Source organism: Magnolia sinica, chromosome 9, assembly GCF_029962835.1.
Source record: "Magnolia sinica isolate HGM2019 chromosome 9, MsV1, whole genome shotgun sequence".
Lineage (NCBI taxonomy): Eukaryota > Viridiplantae > Streptophyta > Magnoliopsida > Magnoliales > Magnoliaceae > Magnolia > Magnolia sinica.
Window position 1 is genome coordinate 32372905 of NC_080581.1, and position 23129 is coordinate 32396033.

The 23129-nt window shown below is 38.7% G+C and overlaps 1 non-coding gene across 1 annotated transcript; it reads left to right on the top strand.

The window, feature by feature from the left end:
- The first annotated feature begins 19288 nt into the window (after positions 1 to 19288).
- Positions 19289 to 19395, top strand: LOC131257054 (small nucleolar RNA R71). The gene has a single exon (XR_009177076.1). It is a non-coding gene; the product is annotated as a small nucleolar RNA R71 (small nucleolar RNA).
- The last annotated feature ends 3734 nt before the right edge of the window (positions 19396 to 23129 follow it).

Here is a 23129-nt window from a genome sequence, read left to right on the forward strand (position 1 = left end):
CTAATAGGTAAACCTTTATTGATTAACCATTAAGACATAGGAGCCTAAATTGATCATCCTTATATTAGCTTTAAAGGTCTTGTATTGCTAGAAAAACTACACAATTTCAGCAACCTTTGATCCCACCGAATCCACCTTCGGTCCGACCAAAATCGGCTAAAACAAGACACCGTGCTGTAACAGAATTCTAAGTAGTTCGGTTGCAACCAAGTGCCACATTCGCTCCCTCCGATGATCATGTTTGGTGCGACCAAAGACCACATTTGGTGTGACCAAAGGTTCCCAAGTCTGTCAAAAGGCTTTCCTATCTAATTTGGTGCGACTAAAGATTGGCCGCTTTTGCTCATTTTATGACCGTTGGAACTCGATTCCATTAAAAAGAAAATCCGGTCTTTAAGCATTTAAGAGAATTTTTAGTGCAATAGAAGTTTAGGTGAATCCCCAAATATCCCACATCCTAAGCCTAATATTCCATGAGATTGGATTAATCTTCTTGAGCTTTACCACTCTAATAAGGATTCTAATATCAATGTTGAAGATGAACTCAATCTCCACCATTTTTTTTAGAGATTAGACCTAACCTTATTAGAATATCCTTTGTCTAAACTCTTTAGGAGACCCTTCTGATAGAATCTCTTAGGCATTACAACTTTCAATTAGTTGTAGGAGATTCTATCCAACCTCCAATCACCTTAGTCACTAAAAGGAGCATTGCATGCAATGTGTTTAATCCTTAAGATGAAGCATTGGCAACACATCGGTATCATGATTGGTGGAGCTAGGGGAGTTGATTGAAGCACAGGAGAGTATCGATCAAGTAACCTGAGAAGATGCTTCAAAATAGGTTCAATCTGACAGGTTCTCATTTGTAAGAGTCCATGTACACTTATTCATTGTGTGTGATTGAGTGTAGAGTTTGAATTGCCAAACTCAATTAGGTTCTTATATAAGACCTAAATCAAAGTCCTTGTATAGGCCACTAGATGGGTGTGTACGTGTTAATATCTAAGTGAGCCTCGGGCTGGAGTAAACATGTGTCCTTAGACTAGACCAAGGTTCGTGGTAAAGCCTAAGAAAACATGCAAGTCTCCGACAAAGCGGGTCCTTGCATAAGATTGTAAAGGTTAGAGGTAAACCTGATTTAAAACCTCCGATAGTGAAATCTGATACACTTATGGGTTAAGTGCGTTCGTTGGGAGCAGAGTAGGAAAACTGAACCACTATACATTCTTGTGTTTGGGATTGTTATTTGAACACTTGTTTCATTATGCTTATATGATTCAATGTTTACTTATATCTATGCATGATTAGATGAATGCTAGGTGTTCATAGGTAGCACATCCCACACACACATGTACCTTATCATGTTTATAGAATAATGTCTTAATTACCAGATACATCTTTTGTAGTTTATGTGATTGGAGCCTCTATTAGTTTGAAAGTCTTAAAGTTAGATGCATTGCTTACTTTTAATTGGAAATTAGTTTAAGTATGCAATTTTATTTAAAATGGCATAAAATTTTATTTGGTCATAATCACCCCACCTCTAGGACATAACCTTCACTCCATAGCTCCATCAAGCCTCCTGTGCACTTAATATAAGCCCTTGGCCACACAAATGGCCTTGACGGACTAAACTTAGAGTAAGAGTGGATCCAACAAAAAACTTCCTTATTCGATTTTGGGATTTTAAGAAGTTATACCATCCCAGGTGTGATACTTGACAAGATTCTTCATGCACCCTTCCAGTGTGATAGGAAATTCTTCGGTCATGGTTTAGGTGGGGCCACCTCTATGTTTTTCGGAAATACACCATGCTCATCCGTTTTGCAAAGCTCATTACAGGGCATGGGCATAAATGGGAGGCAGATCCAAAACTCAAGAAAGCACGACTGGAAAAAAAAAGTAGGTAAGAAAAAAGCCAAGCGATGAAACCTCCATGTCCACCATGATGTTTTATATGCTCTCCCAAACTGTTCATAAGACCATTCCTAGATTAACTGAAAACACAAAACTATTAGCCTTATTTCAAATTTACGTGATCCTACAAATGTTTCAACGTTGGACGTTCAATCTCACTTTCGTACTGTGTTACCTAATTGAGTTTTAATCTGCCTCATTATCTAACTCATGTCTTGACATGTTCTGGAAAATGGATGGACCCAGTGAATTTCTTACAAACATTATGGGAGACCCCACCTAGCTTATGAGTGCACAGGAACTTTCGTGTCCCAGGCAATCCGATACGATCCACCAAGGTTGCCGTATCTGGGATTGTGGGGCCCACCATGATGTATGTGTATTAAATCTTCTCTCTCCATCTGGTCTCCAGATCATTTTATGATATGAGCCCAAAAATGCAGGCGATCCAAATCTCAGGTGGACCATACTAAAATAAACATCAGTGATTGAACGCCTGCCATTAAAATTTTCTTGAGAGCCACCGGAATGTTTATTCACCATCTAACCTATTGAGAAGGTCACAAAGACATAAATGAAAGGACCACATGAATATCAGCTTGATCCAAAGCTTTTGTTTCTCCGAAGAGTTTTTAATTATCAATTCCCACTATTTTCAGTGGTATGGTACACCTGAAATTTGTATCTACTGTATTTTTTTAACTAAAATCATCCCACAAAACAGATGGATGATGTCGATATAAGACATGATATCACGATGGACCCCACAGTAAAGGATCCACCAACCTCGGTGGATCCAGGGAACCAAAAAAGTAGCTTCCAGTACTAAGTACTGGACACAGATTGGTTCTACCCTGCCCATCCTGAGATTGGAACGGGCAAGGTCTCTGAAGGGCCACCATGATGTATGGATTTTATCCACATGGTCCATTCATTTTTCCAAATCATATTAGGTGCATTGTCCAAAAAAAAAAAAATAATAAGATAGATCAAAGGATTAAGTGGACCACACAATGCGAATTAAAAACCTATTATTGAAAACTTCTTGAGGCCATAAAATTTTTAGATTGAGTTGATATTTTTGTTTTCCCTTCATCTAGGTTCACGTGATCTTATGAATAGGTTGGATGGAAATTAAGTATCACCCTTGGGCCTAAGAAGGTTTCAACCATGGGTGTCATTATCACCTCTGCTTCCTGTGGTGTGGTCCACTAGGGCCTTGCATTAGCCTCATCTTTTGGTTTATAACCTAAAATGAAATGGAAAAATAGATGGATGATGTGGATAAAACCTATACATCATGGTGTCCCATCAAGCCCATGCCTCTTCCCATAACAAGACCCGTGTGTATGTACCAATCTACCTCCTCATGTCGGTGTTGTGGGCCCTACCATAATGTATGTGTTTTATCTATGCCATCCATCCACTTTTCCATCTCATTTTAGGGCATGAGCCAAAAATGAGACCCATACAAATCTCAAGTGGACCACACCATATAAAATAGTGGTGATTGAATGCCCACCTTTAAAATCTTCCTAGGCCGACTGTAATATATATAATTGCCAACCCACCACACGGACCTAGATGAAGGGAAAGTATTATAATTTTAGCTTGATCCAAAAGTTTCATTACTCTGAGAAGTTTTTAACAGTAAGAATTCAATCACCGTTGTCTCCTGTGGTATGGTCCACCTAAGAACTGGATCTGATAAAACACACCTATTATTATAGGGTCACAGTACTGACCCATACCAACCACAACCTCAATATCTCGAATCCAACTCCATCTGTGCATCAGCAATACAGTAAAGCTGCCTCGTGGGCCCCTAACGCCACCCATCTACCATCGTAGAAGTAGTTCCAATCACGTGAGCCACTGTCTGAGGACAACGTTAGATATAAATAGCCGTCCATTTTGAATGAGTTAATAATAGTTTATTAAAGTATGGTGGTCTGTATACATGCACTCAGGTATGTACACATGGCAAACAGTCCAAAATCATGGACACCCAGCAGATATGTCATAAACCAAAATTAGACTAACTGAATTGTTGCAGCATTAGTGGAATCTGGACCATTCACTACCTTTCAGCTTTATACATCCACTAGATGTCAAACTATAAAGGCCGGTTTTAAAATTGGTTCAATGTAAGCTACCGTGTGAAGTGGGACCCCTAATTTGAAGGTTTAGCATTTTAGCTTGAGTATCAATGCGTCATGCGTATGAAGAGTTACACTATTCAGAGTATCCAAGCGTTCAATCACCTAAAACTACTGAACCAAACTAGCCACCTGTGGGTTGGACGCGGATTGCGTCCTGCCCTGCCCGTCTCTAGTCATGAATGGGTAGTTCTGTGGGAGGGCCCATTGTGATGTATCGGTTTATTCTCCCCATGCATCCCTCTTCTTTGATCATTTTAAGGTATGTGTAAAAAATGATGCAGATCCAACCTCAAGTAGACCACACCATATATGACTCTTGTATTTAATGTAATTGTGATTTAATGCTTTGTACATTTAATGCAACCCAAGATTATTGTTTAGTGTGGTCCACTTAACATTGTATTTACCTCATTTTTTTGCATGCACTTTAAAATGTTCCAAGAGTAAGGATGGATGGCATTGATAAATAGATATATCACAGTGGGCCTACCCACAAAACTATCCATTCCTAGCTAGAGACAGGCGGGATAGGACACAATTTGCGTCCAATGGTGAGGCAGCTGGCCAACAAAGTTAGACCTACATGGACGCAGATTAGTCCTACCCCGCCCATCTCCAGCTAGGAACGGGCATGAGCTTTGAGTAGCCATCATGATATATGAGTCATATCTGCACTATCCATCCATTTTTCATATCATTTTAGGATATAAGCTAAAAAATGAGGTAGATCCAAGGCTCAAGTGGACCACACCACAGGAGGTAGTGGTGATAATGATTCTCACCGTTGAAACTATTCTAGGGCTTAACTTGATGTGTATTTTCCATCCAATCTATTCTTAAATTTACGTAGGCATGGATGAAGAGAAAACACAAATATTGGCTCCATCCAAAACTTCTATGGCCCCCAAGAAGTTTTCAATGGTAAAAGTTTAATCCCCATTGTGTAGTCCACTTGAGCCTTGGATCTGCCTCATTTTGGGGCTTCTATCCTAAAATGATAGGAAAGAATGAATGGATGATGTGGATAAGACCCATACATCATGGTAGCCATTCAAAGGTCATGTCTGTTCCCAGCTGGAAATGTCGAAGGTAGGACGCAATCCGCGTTCGTCACCATTAGGAACCCCATTGGATACTGTCTGTCCCTCCTTGAACCAACTTACATATGTTCTTAATGTGATGAAATTTGATTGGATAGAGTGCCCTATTAGAAATGGATAAAACCAAGCATGTTTGAAAATCTCTTAGATCCAACCACATAGGGGCAATCAAAACCCAATTCAGACAGCGACCACATGTCCGGTATTATCCTGCCTGAACCGAGCTCCTTTCACCTCAAACATAGTGGGACTCAAATAGACAGTAAACGATAGTTAAAGATAAAATCCACGCAAAACATGTTTGAAAGTTATCAACAGGGCCCATTATTAACAACTACCTAAAATCAAGCCTGACAGGTCAAGGGCAGATAAAGATCGATCTATACCACTTATTTAAGTATGGATAGAGTATAACCCAAAAAATGACAATCACGAGAATATATATTTACCATTTGATATTTCATTATTGTTTTTCTAATTATTTATTTGATGGCCATCAACTAAATGATTAGCCTACGCTCCATCTACCATGGGAACACAATTTGGACGGTCTGAATAGCTCTACATCAATGTCAGGATGAGTCATCACCAATGCTTAAATGTTTCAAAACTAACATTGGACTCTAGACCTAAAAACTGTTATGGCTAATGTTAGTTATATCTGATGAGTGCATAACTATCCACTAGATGAAGGAAACATGGGAGATGATACGGTGAAGCTGGAAGATCATAAAAGTTGTAGAGCCATCCAGATGAATTCTTAAAAACACTCCCATATGTTCATTTGTTTGATGTATGGTCGGTATAAAATGGTAAAATATGAAGTTGAACAAACTATAGAAAAGCTAATGGAAGGGATTATCTCATGAGAAAGCAGATAGATTGCCTACATCACCCAGCACACAGGATATCCATGGTGACACCACGTGCCCTAAGCTTGTGGGGCCCACTATGATGTATGTGCTTTATCTATCACTTTATCCATTTTTACAGTGCATTTTAGCACATGAATCCAAAAATAAGGTAAGCTGAAAGCTCAAGTGGACTACACCACAAGAAACACCGTTGATGATGACGCCCATTGTTGAAACCTTTCTAGGGCCAACTATTATGTTTATTTTTCATCCAGCCTGTTCATAATGTTGCACTGACCTAGATGAGAGGAAAGCACATAAATCTGCTTGATTGAAAACTTCTGTGTCCTAAGAAGTTTTCAACATTAATGGGCATTCAATCCCCCCATTACTTCCTATGGTTTAGTCCGCTTGAGATTTGGATTGCCTTGTTTTTTAGGCTTATGAACTAAATGTTACATCCATAAGGAGCAGGAGACGTATACAAATGTACATACTTATGTGAGGTGAAACTTGTTTTCGTATTTTTAAGGATTGGTCTCTCCACTAGTGTTGTTTATATAAGGAAGGCCATAAATTGAGAGAGGTATTTTTATTATAATTATCTTCTGGTGTATTTTTTTATATGGGATTCCTTGTATAGGTGGGAGAGATAAGCCTTGTTATCACACCTCAAACTTAGGAACTAGGCTTATAAAATTCCCAGCCACTGAATCCGGTGTCGATAGCCTCCATAGTACCCCATTCTCGGCTCCCAGCTCCCACGCGCCAGGTTCCGATCTTAGGATCCTACAAGGAGGATTTTGAGGGTGAATTTTTTTGTAAAGGAGCATAATCATAAGTGTACACAAGTCACCGAAACATCATCACATATCCACTAATATAATATATGAGTACAGTGTTGAAAGGAAAATACATCATATAAAAAAATTTCAAAAGATTGGGCACATGCTCCTGCCTTAATGTTGTTATGGTCTAGCATAACCTGCACATAACGAACATGCATAAGCTCACTACATAGCTTAGAGAGTGCGTGCATGTGTGCACAATGCATGTGCCAAGCATATAAATGTCAGAGTAAGCAGAAATGATGGAAGGCTAAACTGGTAAGTCCATAAATGATGTTAGCCATACCAAGGCTATGTCATGCAAGGCCTACATGTCTGAATGTCATATGCTAGAGATGCAACGCAAGCATGCCAGTCCTCAACTAGTCCATATATCAGTATGATTCGTCACTAGAAGCATCACCAGGGTCTAGTACACTCCAACACTGGCTGTCGCCCCATCGCGCGCATGACCAAGTGAGTGGAAGAGACCTTATTATCCACCTTACCATTGGTATGTCAATGCCCACCCGGCTCATCGATAGCAGACCCATTTACGAGTTGGTCAAACTCAACCTAGCTTATAACCCCCTACCCTCGAGCGGATAAGGTCACACCCCTTTTTAACTGACCACGACACAGTGGGAGACGCGGCCTACTAGTATTCGGTACTTACCCACTCATGTTATCCACTCGGTCTTGACGTTGAAACATCTTATTGGTACCACAAGAGTTTAGAGACTTTCACCCAAGGACATCCATAGCACCCTAATGTTAGAACAGATATTTTCAGTATCCAATCTGGCCATCCACGATATGCCTGTGGAGGCCAAAACCCTGATGTCATTAGGGCATAAAGTAATCGTGACATGCAAGATGAGAAATGCATGAGTCATACCATCCAAATTACCGCGCGATCATGTAGGACAACCCTATCTCATATGGGGTCCCCTAAGTATCTCAGCCTAATGACATATGCTATGATCAATTACTACCCACAACTTGCATACAAATTTTGTGTATGGGCATATGTCTAGGCATGATGTCATTATACTGAGCATGTTCTTAGTGTGTCCTACCAGGCCAAGTACACTAGCATGTTATCAAACATATTAGACAATAATTAACCTTAATCGGCACATCATATACAAAGAGTAGGAACTAAATGATATGCCCCACTAGAAATATAGAAGTCTATGTGGTATGGCCCACGTTAGACTAACATTAGTTTCTCATGTACCTTGCAAGGCATGAATAGAATATATATAATAAGGTGGGGTCCACTGGGAGTGACCCAGATGGACACTCACATGTATAACATGTGTGTCACTAGGCTACCAATCCATTTGGGCAGATGGCCCACTAATGATGTTCCAAAATAATCAGATTATCAATGACATCACTATAATTACTTTAGTAGAATGATTTGCATCGACTAATTATTACTAATGTAAATTGACGATTACAGATCATTGGTTAGTCACTAGGCTGTGATCATATGCTCATGGCCCATCTGAATCTTAGGATTTCATCAGTTCAGGCAAATTATATGCTTAAATGGGTTTAATATAACCATAGTTTCGACATTCACACACTAATTAATTTAAGGATTTGCTTAAATGGGTTTAATATAACCTTAGTTTCAACATTCACACACTAATTAATTTAAGGATTTGGATTCAAGCTACCAAATATAACCAAAGACATAAGGGATCGATCTCGATTCCAGAGATTCTCAAGTCCAAGGGATCCTAAAACTAGGGATTTCCAAGTCCAAGGGATCCCAAAGTTCAAGAGATTTCTAGCCCCACATTACCCTATGGTACAGCCTACCTGAGATCTGGATCAACCTGAATTTTGGGCCCATGGCCTAACATGATATGATAAGATGGATGAACGAAGTGGATATGATACATACATCATGTAGGGTCCCATGTCTGGGGGCAGCCCAAGGAGGCTTCCTCCCTCATGTCACTGGGCAATAACGCCAAGTGGCACTTTCCATTTTCCTTTGTTTCTCTTTTTTTATTTATGCACCATCAGTGCGGGCCCCACGTAGATTTTCGACTCTGTTCACCATGTAGTCCATCTCGAGCGGGTCTAATGTGCTTTGATTTGGGTTGATTTGGACAAGCAAGGACTCCACAGTGGGCCTTGGAAGATTCCAACAACAATAGTTTGTGTCCCTCATTATGGCCCACTTGAGACCTAAATATGTTTCATCTTTTGGCTCAATGCCTAAAATGATATTGAAAAGATGGTGGATGGTGTAGATTCAATATAAACATCAAAATAGGGTCCCATTTGTGAGACCCAAAATTGATCAAGATTTGGTTAACTCCCGCGTGCATGGCATTCATTCATTTTCATGTTATTAGTACGTTTTGCATACACTATTAATGTGGGCCCTAAGTTGATGATCCAATCCGTTCACTGTCTTAATTTATTTGTATTAATTTATTTTGTGATTGTGTTTCAGATGGCTAGATTGAGTTTTACCATATTAGATGTGTCGAAATTTGACAGATCTAATTACACATTGTGGAAACTGAAGATGAATGTGGTGTTGGTGAAGGAATGATATACAATTGATATTCATGGAAAAGAAACAAAAAATGCCTATAAAGATTAAATATGAGGTATTTGAGAAGAAAAATCAATTAGTCATAGTAAACTTTCTACTTGCTTTAGATAATTCAATTTTATCCAACGTGTTCAATCAAAACACGAAAAAATGTTCGTGGGACAAATTATAAAACCTATATAAAGGAAAATTGATGTCAAACAAGATCTTCCTCCAATAATAAAAATGTATAATTTAAATATGAAAGAATGTTCCTCCTTGCAAGAACAACTTAATGAGTTTAATACCCTAATTAACATATTAGCGGGAGAGATTGGTAGCGGTCGATGTGAAAATTAATGATAAAGAAAATGTTATACTTCTGCTTTGTTCAATATCAAATTCGTGGGATGGTTTAATTATGAATCTCAGAATAGTTCAGATCACACTATGGAGTTAGCCATGTCGATATTCCTTATTGAAAAGTCTCGTAGAAAATACATGGAGAATCTGCTTGTGATGCTATGATGATTAGAGGAAGATATACTAAGAAGGGTTCCAATGGGTGAGATCAGACGAGATCCAAGTCAAAAGGGAATAAAATAGATAGATAAGGAAATTACAAAAAGAATGGTCACTTGCAAAAAAAATAAAATTATATATATATATATATATATATATATATATATATATATATATATATATATATATATATATATATATATATAAAGACAATTTATTTAAGGATAAGGAAGTGTTGCCTGTAGTGATTCCACAAGAAAATCCAAGCCAACAATGGATCTTAGACTTAGGTATTTCCTTCTATATGACTCCACACAAAGATTGATTATACGTATATCAATCATGTAATGGAGACACTTTATATGGGTTATAATAGCACATAAATTGTGAGGAGTAGAGATGTCAAAATTACTATATTTGATAGGATCACACATAAAATTTCTGATGTGCGATATATACAGAACCTATGAAAAAGTCTTCTGTCATTGGGAAGTTCAATGAAGATAGTTATATATTTTCTAGTGAAAAAGGTTGATTAAAATTTGTAAAAAGGGCGATAGTGATGGTGAAAGGAGAATTAATAGGATTTATATCTTTTAATTGAAGATGTTGTGGTTGGCGATGATGTTATTGCTAATCTCGTGACATATTCTATTACATCTAGCATAGGCGGTTGGGCCACTAGTAAGAAAGGACTAAAGATATTTCTTGATCAAAATTTACTTTTTGGTTTAAAGTCCATTAGTTTAGATTTTTGTAAGGATTGACTATTTGGAAATCCATAAAGCTTATTTTCCCTCATTCACTACCAAAAGTAAGGATGTTTTAAATATGATTCATTCTAATACTTGGGAAGCTCCAGTTAAATCCTTAGGAGGTTCAAAATACTTTATTTCTTTTATTTACGATTTATCCAAAAAAGTATGGGTTTACATATCGAAAAAAAAAAAGAGATGTTTTTACTTGTTTTACCAAGTTTAAAATATTAGTCAAAAATCAAAAGGGAAAAAAAAATTAAGTGTTTGAGAACTAATAATGGAGTGAAATACACCTCGAAAGAATTTAAGGATTTTTACAGTGAGTATAGTATTGAGAGGCACTACACGATCCCTGATACTCCACAACATAATGGAGTTGCAAAATGTATGAACCATATGCTTATGTCATGCCAGGAGTATGTTGAGTTTAGCTAAGTATGAGCAGTGTTTTTGGGCGAAAGCTTTTAACACGACTTGTTACTTAGTAAATTGTTCTCCTACAACTACATTAGATAGTAAGATCCCTAAAGAATAATGGTCTAAACAGTTTGTTAATTATTCATTCCTGCATTCTTTTGATTGTGATGCTTATTTGTGGATTCCCAAAGAGCACGAGACTAAGCTAGATGCAAGGTTCAGAGAGTGTTTTTTTTTTTTTTTTTTTAGTTATGCAGATGGAATAAAAGGATACTTTTTTTTCTTGGCTATACAGATGGAACAAGATGGTACAAATGTGATTTTTAATAAATATTCATTACATAAAGATATAAAATTTTGAATTCAAAATTATGAGAGATAATTAAATTAAAATCTTTAAATAATGTTCAAAATTAGCCTGATGATTCAGAAGGTCAACTGAAAGACGTAAAATTGTTAATCTTAGAGTCATGAGAAAGAATTAAATTGGAATCGTTAAAAAATGTTCAAAATCAGTCTGATGATTTAGAAGGTGAGAAAGTTGATGATATCATTAAAGATGAAGCTAATAAAGAGCATGCAAAGGAGATATTGTGTGATGAAACTCAAAGTGATCAAAGTTGGCCAAGAATATTTACAAGACCTTTATTTAGCTTAGGGATTATGTTACGGCTTACGTTTGCATGATAAAAAAGCGTGAGTCTTATTCATACTAAAAGGCATGTGAATTTGTGAATACTAGCCAATGGATAGTATTCATGGCAGAGGAGATGAAAACTTTGCATAAGAACAAAACTTAGGAATTGGTTGAATTACCCAAAGGGCGAAAGGCTATTAATTATAAATGAAGTTTAAAAGCTAAATAAAAAATAAAAAAATACTAATGAGAATATTAGATGGCACAAAGCCCAATTAGTAATAAAAGGGTATGCTTAGAAATCAAGTATTAACTTTAATGAAATTTTCTCCAATTATCTGTTTGAGTACTATTTATATTGTATTGAGTATGACAACAATGCTTGACTTGGAGGTAGAGTAGTTGAATGTAAAAACTTCTTTTCTACACGAAAAATCTTAATGAAAAAATTATATGACTCAACTTAAATGTTTATTGAAAAGAAATAAGATATTTTTGTTTGTCGGTTGAGCAGATTGTTTTACAGTTTAAAACAAGTGTCGGGGTGTTGGTATAAGCGATTTGATTCCTTCTTTGTGAGCTTGAGATTTCAAAAATGTGAGGCAGAATGATGTTCCTATATTTGTAGCTATAGTAATAATAGTTTTATTATGTTAACTGGTTGTAAGTATTAGTACAGGAGATACTATTACAATATTAAAAGCTTGTTGGGCTAGGAAATTTGATATGAAGGATTTAGGTGTCGTTAATCAGTTACTTGGGATAACTGTACTTAAAGACAAAAAAGAAAGAAAGTTTGGATAAACCAGAATGGTTACATTGAAAGAGTTATGTATCACCTCCACATACAAAATTTTAATCCAATCAGATCTCCAATAAGTTGTCATCAGATCAGTATCATAGCACGGAAGCCAAAAAGGCATATATGTCTCAAGTACCAAATTCATTAGCAGTAAGGAGTCTTATGTTTATTATGGTGTGTACCGGTGTCACGCCCCAAACTCGAAAACTGGGCTCACAAAATTCCCGATCGCCAAATCCAGCACCAACAGCCTCCGTAGTACCCCATTCTTAGCTCCCGGCATTTATACACTAGGTTCCGATCCTGGGATCCTAGAAGGAGGATTTCAAGCATGATTTTGATTCAGTATAAGCATAACCATAAGCATAACCCACGAACAATAACCATAAGAACCCCAGCACAAAATTCACTATGATCAAAAACTTTTAAGTACAATGTGTCTGAAGGGAAATACAAGATAATGCAAATAACGAAAACTCCAAAAGCTTAGCTGCACACTCCAACTGCGACAAGGCTACGGCTATGTCCTGTCACCTGCACACATCAATCGTGCATAAGCTTATAGAAAGCTTAGAGGGTGGTGTAAGTGTGTGCGCAATATAAGCGTGCTAAAGAATGCGAGGTCAGGGAAATGCGGAATCATGCTGATGAGTACATGAATGAAATCAGTCGTACTAAGACTATGCGGTGCAAGATATGAATGATATCGGCCATGTCCAGACCATGCGATTAGAGATGCAGCTCAAGAATGCCAATCCTCATCATATATCAGTACAGTTCTCATTCTGGATAATCACCGGGGTCTCGTACACTTTATGCCAGCTTGTCGCCCCAATCCGTATGCACAACTGGGAGAGTGGAAGAGATCTCACTATCTGCCTGTCAATATTGATGTTTTATTTAAACCAACACGATTTAAATGATTTTTAAACTCGCAAGTATACGAATCAGATGCAGATACGGTACGTATTACGAGATCGTTCCCACGAGGATTGGTCGTCACAATTCAAATCTATGATTCTCCTTAACTAATCCAACAAATAATGGAATGAATTACTAAGCACAATTTTATGAAAAACAATTAATTAAGAACAGGGAAAAAAATTCAATCAGAGAGAGAGCACTAGGACTTTCGAATCCACCCCTAATTATCCTAACCCTTGTTTTGTCTGTTGATTCACCTTGATCTAGATTGATACCACTTATACAGAGAAAGCACAATCCGTGTCCTTAATCGGGCATACAAACTGTCTAATTCCTTTAAGCAATGCCATGAATGACATATCCCATATCCTTGGTCGGGTACATGGAATGTACATTCATTAAAGCACCCTGTTTCTTCCTCTATAGGAAACTTGTTCTTGATCAGACACAAGCACCTATAATAAGCATCTAAACAACATCCATATATATACTTTAATCATAGATGGAGAAGTATAGAATTTAAACCCATAAAGCCCACTTAAAGAAAGAAACAAATTAATTGAAATTCAAAGTAAATCAACCAATACAAGAGCTAATCAAATCAGGGGCTTCATCTCAACCCTAGCTGAGAGATTAGTGACCCATGAAATCTATAAAAAATATTAAATAAAATTCATAAAAGAAACGTCAAACCAAACAATCTCTTTCTCTCTTCTTTCTTCTCTTTCTTCTCTCCCTTGCTCCAGATCTGGAATCCCCTGGTTCTGAATGTCTTTCCCACATCCAAAACTCCCCTTTTATAGCTGCTGGATGGCTGGGGTCGGTGGCAGAGTCGTAGAAGGACTCGGAGTACAAATTTTCACAGCCGTGATCGGTGGGCCCCACAGAGGTATTTTCTGGAAAATCCACCCCTTCCATTGGATTCAGAACGAAATTTCAGTCAAGAATGGGTGGTTTTGAAGATCCATTAGCGCGGCCCACAGAAGGAATCTCAAAAAACTCAGTTTTGAACGTCCCGGGGCAGTCTACTTTTGGCCTCTGTACCGCACACGTGTGTACGCATGGGCGAGGAATATCAACATGGTTTTGAAGCTCTCGAAGCCCTCTACACGATGGACGGATCGGATAGGCCGTACGGGTGACGTACGGGGCCCAATTTCCGTAAAAACTGGTAGCGTCCGTGCGTTTCGCGGACGCCAAACCGACGCTGCGATGATGGTTGGGTCCATTATTGGACTTTTCACAGGAATCCACGCCATCCATTGGATGCAGGACGGAATTTCGACCGCATATGGGTGGTTTTGAATTTGCGTGGACGCGGCCCAGAGAAGGAATCATGCTGAGATCTTTTTGAACGTTATAGGGCAGCCCGCTTGTGACCTCTGTAACTCACACGTGTGCACGTATGGTCATAAACGGAAAACATGGTTTTGTAGATATTGAGCCCTTCTACACGATGAACGGTTTAGATTAACCGTACGTGCTACCGGTAGGGCCCACAGCTGTCCGTAAAAAAATGGATTTCCGTCCGCGCTGAAACGGAAACTTCCGTTTTTGAAATAAGAAAGTCGGGTCAGTGCTGCTGACCGACTTTAGTCCGTTCGGTGCTCAGGCAGTGCACATGTGCACTGTGTACACACGCTATAGATATAGGTCCACTGTAATGTTTTGAGAAATCTGCACCGTCCATCCTTTTTCTCATATTATTTCCACCGTCAGGACCAAAATTGATGTATATCCAGATATCCAGCGGGCCCCACTTAATGAATTAAGGGGCTGATCTGGCCGTTAGACCACTTCCCGAGATCGTCAATGGCTGAAATTTAATATGTACGGTTAATTTATGGTCCCCATCACATGTATGAAGTTTTGAGTTGATCGGATGGCGGGAAACATGTGATCTTGCATTCTGGACCCTTTTCGAGCCCCTTTGCCTTGCTTTCCTCAATCCCAGGCGTGTAAAATCTTCACTATTGGTTTTCTGGAGTCCATCCCGTGCTCTGGTAATTTTGGAGCGCCAAATCCATGTTCTTAACATCATCTTTCAGTACACACTCCTGATTTCATCCTGTAATAAAAACACGATTAAAATATGGCATTAAACCTTATCATGTACTTAAAATCAGGCAATTACTGGGGTCTGAGATGCAACATTTGACACTCATCACAACCCCCAACCAGCATTTTGCTAGTCCCGAGCAAAACATGCGAAAAATAATTTTAGAAATAAAAGATGATTCCTGTAAACTCAAGTGACTTGTGAACAGATAGCTGAGATGTGAAAATTCTAAGATTCATGAATGGTAAGTAGAATTTTCTCCTGAAATCAAGCTCACAGTAAACTTCATAATCAAGTTCAACATATTAATCCATTAATTAGAACAATTCTGAACATCGAGCTCCATGAATGTAAAGTGTAATCTCGACTTACAAACATTAAGAGATCCAATTGTCAATCTCATGATATCATTGGTAATTCGTGACAACCAAGCTTGAAACCAACACTTATCTCACAGATTAACTTTTCATTTTACCAGCCTTTGATTTTCTTTATGAGCAGTAACGCAAATGAGGGGAATCAAATTCTTACCTATAGGGAGCAAACCTATGGCGAAAACTTGTCGCCTAACTTTTTATAAGTCAACTATGGAGAATCAAATCTACACCTATAGGGAGCAAACCTATGGTGAAGATTATGTGACTTAGCCTTTTAATTCTTCTTTTTACCAAGTTAATCATTCAGTTATCGAACCAAAACTTAATGTGCAAGCGAGATGTGATATGTGAAATCATGACTCAATCAATGTTTACAACGTCTAATCATGGATTAACAATTCAAAATTGACTGTGAAATCAAGCAGATGGCCGAATCCAAGAGTCATTAGTTACCAACATCATGTATCTTATAATGTTAAAATCACAACTATCCTTCAAAATCACTTTGAATTCAATAGAAATTCAGAAAAAATTTTAAAATTTTCACAAATTTTTTACAAATTTTGCTCAAGACCAAGAAAATACTGATTAGGTAACCTAATCTCCCACCCCCAACCTAAAATCTACATTGTCCTCAATGTAAAAGAAATAAACAAGCAATGCACATGGGACAACGAGAATAAAAGAGGAGTGATGAACAGATAATACCTGGATGGAGAATCAAGAAGCTTTCTAAAATTATCAATGTAAGAGCAAGTTAGGGCAAGAGAGAAATTAACAAAAGCAAAAATAACAAAAAGAAAAAGAAAAGAAGATCCTACCTATACCACTTTCGCAGGTGCTCTCGATTGCATTTAGCGCATGCAACAAGCCTTTAAACCCCTAGGTTACCCCTAGTGGACGAGTTGTAGTCTCGTGAGGGTTTGCAGTAATGTTACCCACAAACATTGAAGTAACTAACTAAGAAGAATGAAAATGAATAAAATAAAAATCAATACAATAAAGCAAAAGGCTGGGTTGCCTCCCATGAGCGCTAAGTTTAACGTCTTCAGCCAGACAAGAACGGACCATGAATGAAATAATCTTTATAACCAGGGTCCGCCAAAGAAATTACCTCAACACTTTCATTAATCGATCCCAGACAAGTGATGTGAGTTCCCATGAACTGTGCTATCTGAAATAAGGCAACTGACACTGTCGTCAAATAATTTAAGGACTTCTGCTCGAACGACTTCTTCTATGTTAGGATCACGCTTCCTTTGCATGTTATGCGATATTACCACAGCATGATCCATCCATACAGTGGGGCATACTCCTTGGATTTTTTCTATCTTTCGTTCAATTGCTGCCTTATATGCTCTAAGAACATTAAGCAGCCTGCTCGCCTTTGTCTTCTCAGAGGTACAAACTGTGTTGTCAGGAAGAGTCTCAGAGGGATGAAGAGGTTCCACTTTCGCTCTCCATTTTTCAGTCTCCAATATAGGAGTAGAGTCGAGCAATGCATTGACTTCATGGATGGGACTATCAATGTCAAAATCCATGCCCGATTGTGCTAAGCAGGTCTCAAGAGGATCTTCAAAAGATGTACGGAAGGAGTCCTGCACAAGGCTCTCGATCATGTCTACTTCAAATATGTCATCCAAATCTGAGGATTGTTGTCCTGCATTAAAAAAATTGAGTTTAATATTCATGTTACCAAAGGACAATTTCATAATTCCATTCCTGCAATTGATAATAGCATTAGATGTGGCCAAAAATGGACGACCCAAAATGACTGGGATCTGACTATGAAGATTCTAGACAGGCTGAGTATCTATAACTATGAAATCCACTGGAAAATAAAATTTATTAACCTGGATTAACACATCTTCAATAATACCCTGGGGCACCTTGACAGATCTATCGGCTAGTTGTAATGTTACCTTAGTCGGTTTCAACTCACCAAGTCCTAGCTGCTCATAAACCGAATATGGTAACAAATTGACACTCGCCCCTAAATCAAGTAATGCCTTCTCGATCTTATGATCTCCTATACCGCAAGAAATGGTGGGAGCTCCTGGATCCCTAAATTTAGGAGGGGTGTTATGTTGAATCATGGAGCTGAGCTGCTCTGCAAGGAAGACTTTCTTATGAACATTCTGCTTACGCTTTTGAGTGCATAAATCTTTAAGAAACTTAGCGTAAGCAGGGACTTGCTTGATAGCGTCAAGCAACGGGATGTTGACTTGCACTTTTTGAAACACATCCAAGATTTCATTAAAGTTATTTCTTTTCTTTATTGGTGCCAGACGTTGAGGAAAGGGTGCTTTGGGCACATAAGGTGGCACATTAGTGGCTCTTGGAGAGTCAGAGAGCTTTTGGACTTTGGATGCATTGGTATGGCTTTCTGCTTCATCTTGATCTTCTGTTTTAGAATTTGATTCATCCCCAGGCATCTCTATTCTGTTATCAATCTGCTTGCCTGACCTAAGGGTAGTGATCGATTTGGCCTGTTCATGATATTGCCCTTGGTTGGAATTAGAGCCAATCTCATACTGTCCCTTTGGATTAGCCTCAGGTTGGCTAGGGAACTTGCCCTTCTCTCTCTCACTCAATGTGGCAGGTAGTTGACCCATTTGTACTTCCAGCTTGGCAATGGATTGTGCATTTGCATGTAAGCTTTGCTGGTTGGCCAGTAAGGTTTGTTGGGTGTCTTTTTGGAATTGGAGAGAACTCTGCATGAAAAGATGGAGTGTATCCTCAAGAGATGGTTTCCTTGATTGTGCAGGCAGTTGTTGATATTGTGGAAACTGTTAAGGTTGTTGACTGCCAACTTGGGAGTAAGGTTGCATAGGAGGATTTCCAGATGGTCCTCCTTGTTGTGGTCCTTTTGCCCAAGAGAAATTTGGATGTCTAGCCCACCCTGGATTATAGGTGTTTGAGTAAGGATCATTCCCAGATTTTTGAAAAGTGTTCATAGCATGAACTTGTTCAGAGAGAAGTTCTGGGAATGCTGCACCAGATGAACAAGACTGCATAGGATGGGAAGGACTAGAACATGTGGCATATGCCTCGACTTGAGCTGTCTGTGGTAGTCCATTATTTAATACCAGAGCATCAACTTTCTTTGTCAGGTTATCAAGCTTGGCGCTCAGCTCTGGTATGACGCCTATCTCATATATACCACCTCTCTTTTGTGGTTAGGGACTTCTGTCACCTCTATTTGAATAATCCCATTGCTGGGAATTTTTGCACAAGGTTTCAAAGAAGTTCCACGCTTCGACATCACTTTTGGTCATGAATGACCCTCCACTAGTGGCATCAACCATGCGACGGTTCTGTGGTGTCAGACCGTCATAGAAGTATTGAACTTGTTGCCACTTCTCAAAACCATGGTGAGGACATTTAAGAAGCAAGTCCTTCCATCTTTCCCAACATTCATGAAAGTGCTCGCCCTCTTTTTGTGTGAAGTTAGTAATTTCTCTACGGAGGGCATTGGTTTTGTGAACGGGGAAGAACTTGTTTAAGAACTTCTTAGACAGTTGGTCCCATGTAGTGATAGATCCAACTTCTAGAGAATTCAACCATGCTTTCGCCTTATCCTTCAAAGAAAAAGGAAACAGGCGTAGGCGGATCGAATCGTCTGAGAAGTTTTGGAACTTAAAGGTGGAGCAAATGTTTAAGAATTCTTTCACATGATGATATGGGTCCTCCTTGTCCAATCCATAAAAGGATGGCAACAATTGTATGACTCCAGGTTTAAGTTCAAAGTGTGCTGCCGTTGTGGTTGGCAACACTATGCATGAAGGCGCATTAAATTGGACAGGAGCTGAATAATCTTTGAGAGCTTTGACTTCAGTCTCATTCGCCATTTCAACAGGATTATTTCTCAATCTTTCATTAATTGTTCTTTCAATCTCAGGATCAAACGGTGCTAGTTCTATATTTAGGGATCTACGTCCTAGCATAAACTATGTTATTGCAATGTAAGAAAGAAAACTAAACTAATAAGCAACCTAAGAGAAATAAAACTAGACCTAGAAACTATGAGATTCTAAAACAAGTTAAAACTATGTAAATAAGAATGGGAAGAAAGAACCCGGAAAAGGAGATGATTGATGTCTGAAGAATAGGGAGCTCCTCCTTTTGAAGACAATGTTATTTAGCAGCTTCCTTCCTCAATTCAAAAAGAAAACAAAAATAAATTAAATTTACTAAAATAATGCTAGAAAAAAAAAATCCTAAGCAACGGTTAATTTCTAAAAAAGAAAGTTTGTAATCTTAGAAATAAAAACTAAGTTAGTTTCTAAAAAGGGAAAAACTTTCTAAAACTAGAAAGTAGAAAGTTACTTGAAAGAAGAATCAGAATCTAGAATTAGAAAATAGGAAATTTCTAAAAATAAAATAAATTAGCCTAGAAATAGAAACTTTCTAAAAAAAAAATAAAACCTTAATTCTTAAAAATAGAAATTAGAAAAAAAATAGAAAATTTGGAAAGAGATTACCAAATTAGTAGTTTATGTCAGGTCCCTACAAAACAGGAAATAGGTTAGTTTCTAAAAAAATTTAACCTAAAGGTAGTAAAAAAAACTAAGACTATGAATTATGATAAGAGAGAATCTTAAATCCAATTGGACCGAAACAGTCCCCGGCAACGGCGCCAAAAACTTGATGTTTTATTTAAACCAACACGATTTAAATGATTTTTAAACTCGCAAGTATACGAATCAGATGTAGATACGGTATGTATTACGAGATCGTTCCCACGAGGATTGGTCGTCACAATTCAAATCTATGATTCTCCTTAACTAATCCAACAAATAATGGAATGAATTACTAAGCATAATTTTATGAAAAACAATTAATTAAGAACAGGAAAAAAAATTCAATCAGAGAGAGCACTAGGACTTTCGAATCCATCCCTAATTATCCTAACCCTTGTTTTGTCTGTTGATTCACCTTGATCTAGATTGATACCACTTATACAGAGAAAGCACAATCTGTGTCCTTAATCGGGCATACAAACTGTCTAATTCCTTTAAGCAATGCCATGAATGACATATCCCATATCCTTGGTCGGGTACATGGAATGTACATTCATTAAAGCACCCTGTTTCTTCCTCTATAGGAAACTTGTTCTTGATCAGACACAAGCACCTATAATAAGCATCTAAACAACATCCATATATATACTTTAATCATAGATGGAGAAGTATAGAATTTAAACCCATAAAGCCCACTTAAAGAAAGAAACAAATTAATTGAAATTCAAAGTAAATCAACCAATACAAGAGCTAATCAAATTAGGGGCTTCATCTCAGCCCTAGCTGAGAGATTAGTGACCCATAAAATCCATAAAAAATATTAAATAAAATTCATAAAAGAAACGTCAAACCAAACAATCTCTCTCTCTTCTTTCTTCTCTTTCTTCTCTTTCTTCTCTCCCTTGCTCCAGATCTGTGGTTCTCAATGCCTTTCCCACGTCCAAAACTCCCCTTTTATAGCTGCTGGATGGCTGGGGTCGGTGGCAGAGTCGTAGAAGGACTCGGAGTACAAATTTTCGCAGCCGTGATCGGTGGGCCCCACAGAGGTATTTTCTGGAAAATCCACCCCTTCCATTGGATTCAGAACGAAATTTCAGTCAAGAATGGGTAGTTTTGAAGATCCATTAGCGTGGCCCATAGAAGAAATCTCAAAAAAACTCAGTTTTGAACGTCCCGGGGCAGTCTACTTTTGGCCTCTGTACCGCACACGTGTGTATGCATGGGCGAGGAATATCAACATGGTTTTGAAGCTCTCGAAGCCCTCTACACGATGGATGGATCAGATCTTCCGGAAGGTTGACGAGTGGGGCCCACTAATTTCTGCAAAAACTGGTAGCGTTCGTGCGTTTCGCGGACGCCAAACCGACGCTGCGATGATGGTTGGGTCCATTATTGGACTTTTCACAGGAATCCACGCCGTCCATTGGATGCAGGATGGAATTTCGACCGCATATGGGTGGTTTTGAATTTACGTGGACGCGGCCCAGAGAAGGAATCATGCTGAGATCTTTTTGAACGTTATAGGGCAGCCCGCTTGTGACCTCTGTAGCTCACACGTGTGCACGTATGGTCATAAACGGAAAACATGGTTTTGTAGATATTGAGCCCTTCTACACGATGAACGGTTTAGATTAACCGTACGTGCTACCGGTGGGGCCCACAGCTGTCCGTAAAAAAACGGATTTCCGTCCGTTACGCGCGCTGAAACGGAAACTTCCGTTTTTGAAATAAGAAAGTCGGGTCAGCGCTGCTGACCGACTTTAGTCCGTTCGGTGCTCAGGCAGTGCACATGTGCACTGTGTACACACGCTATAGATATAGGTCCACTGTGATGATTTCGAGAAATCCGCACCGTCCATCCTTTTTCTCATATTATTTCCACCGTCAGGACCAAAATTGATGTATATTCAGATATCCAGCGGGCCCCACTTAATGAATTAAGGGGCTGATCTGGCCGTTAGACCACTTTCCGAGATCGTCAATGGCTGAAATTTAATATGTACGGTTAATTTATGGTCCCCATCACGTGTATGAAGTTTCGAGTTGATCGGATGGCGGGAAACATGTGATCTTGCATTCTGGACCCTTTTCGAGCCCCTTTGCCTTGCTTTCCTCAATCCCAGGCGTGTAAAATCTTCACTATTGGTTTTCTAGAGTCCATCCCGTGCTCTGGTAATTTTGGAGCGCCAAATCCATGTTCTTAACATCATCTTTCAGTACACACTCCTGATTTCATCCTGTAATAAAAACACGATTAAAATATGGCATTAAACCTTATCATGTACGTAAAATCAGGCAATTACTGGGGTCTGAGATGCAACGTTTGACACTCATCAAATATCAAGCCCAACTCGTTAATAGCGAACCGATTCCTCAAGCTGGTCAAACTCAACCTAGAAATTGCCCCCTCACTCAGGCGGGTAAGGTCACACCCATTTCCAACTGACCACGACACAGTGGGAGACGCAGCCTACTAGTATACGGCCCTCGTGTGCTCATGTATCCACTTGATCTCGACATTGGAGTCATCCTCTAGTACCATCGGGTTTAGAGATTTTCACCCAGGGACATCTATGGCACCCCGATGCTAGAAACAGTAATTCCGGCATCCATTCCAGCTATCCACGATGTGTCTGTGGAGGCTATGGCCCTGATGTCGCTAGGGCATATAATAATCATAATCA